The sequence below is a fragment of the Olea europaea genome, unplaced genomic scaffold, assembly GCF_002742605.1.
Source record: "Olea europaea var. sylvestris unplaced genomic scaffold, O_europaea_v1 scaffold20621, whole genome shotgun sequence".
NCBI lineage: Eukaryota > Viridiplantae > Streptophyta > Magnoliopsida > Lamiales > Oleaceae > Olea > Olea europaea.
The window spans coordinates 504-1912 of NW_019238537.1; the positions used below are offsets into that span (position 1 = coordinate 504).

Here is a 1409-nt window from a genome sequence, read left to right on the forward strand (position 1 = left end):
TTCACCAACAAACGAACAACAACCATATAAGTGGCGACATGACCAACCAATAGCCAAATCCTGACAAACCAGTCAAGAAAAGAGCGATCTTGTTAAAAAGATTTAAGAATGATGGGTGGAGCTCCAGACTTGGTCGTGCTAGTCGAATCCTTGAATTCTAATAGACTTTTTTACAGTTTAATGTGTAGAACTTATAGAACTTCCAAAAACATGGTTTACACAACAGTGTTCATATTTCTGCAGTTGAATTTCCATGGCTTTGAACAATTGCAATTTCAATTACAGACCATAGTTCTGGAAAATAATTAAAATATCACACTCTAGTTGTGAAACTACTCACAAGACGAACGAACCATCTGATGAATGTCAGCTTATTGAGGTCTGTACAAAGGAAAATCTTCTCCAAGCAAAAGAGACGTCAAAATGGCTTGACATACTGCACTATCATACACTAGGAAATGACCTCCATCAGCTACTTCATAATATCTAATCCAAGGTAGTTTATTCCAGACATATCTTTGTAATTGAAACGGCACGACCATGTCCTCGTAACCTTGCCATTTATGAACTGAACTTTCCATTTCGGGGTATGGATTGTGTATATCCATGGGATCAAAGTCCCACTTTCCAAAAGCAACCATGAAGTCACGGCGCAGTGAGTCGAACATGCTTCGCTCACTTTATTTGTTCTGTAAAACAAAATAAAGTTCAAGTCAATATTTGATATCTAAATTTTTTCGTTCCTCCTAGTCGAGTATAATTGAAGCAAGATATTACCTGGCTTAGCAAAATGAAGCCCCGCGCGTTCTTCATTACCTATAAGTCTTTGATACCAAAAATTGCAACGTGTCTGTCATGGACGCTAGATTGTGGAAACAGCTTTTGAGTAAGCCACCAATGTAACAATCCAGGAGAATAGCGTCCAAACCAAAAAATGCGCCGAGAAAGGCCCCTCATGTAGACATCCTTGGTCAGATCATCAGGAAGAGAGAGCCATTTGAAATTTATATTAGGAACCACAAGCGAAACCCCTGCTAGCCTGCAGGAGCATAATAGCAAAGATGAACTCGGCTTCTTTCTAGGAATGATTTAAACCCAAGAAGTGAAAAATCTCTAATTAACCTATTTGGTATTTGCCTGAGGCAACTCCAGACAGGATAGCATTCCACGGAGACTTCATGTTAGACATTATGTTGTCAAACGACCTCCCGGGCGATGATGAGAACCAATTTTATCAGTCGACATGAATAACTGAACGATAATTCAACATCGAATAATGGATGAACCGACCAAACGTTGCTTTATATATTGGACGGTTAATACTCCTTGTGGCTTGTTGATTCTTTCCATTGGAAGTTAACCCTAGTCGAGCCTACTTACCATATCCCTACTTACCTTATGTTGGCCAC

The 1409-nt window shown here is 39.4% G+C and overlaps 1 pseudogene; it reads right to left on the reverse strand.

Annotated features, from left to right (window-relative positions):
* Positions 1-319: 319 nt before the first annotated feature.
* LOC111379924 lies at positions 320-1174 on the reverse strand (annotated as a pseudogene).
* Positions 1175-1409: the final 235 nt, after the last annotated feature.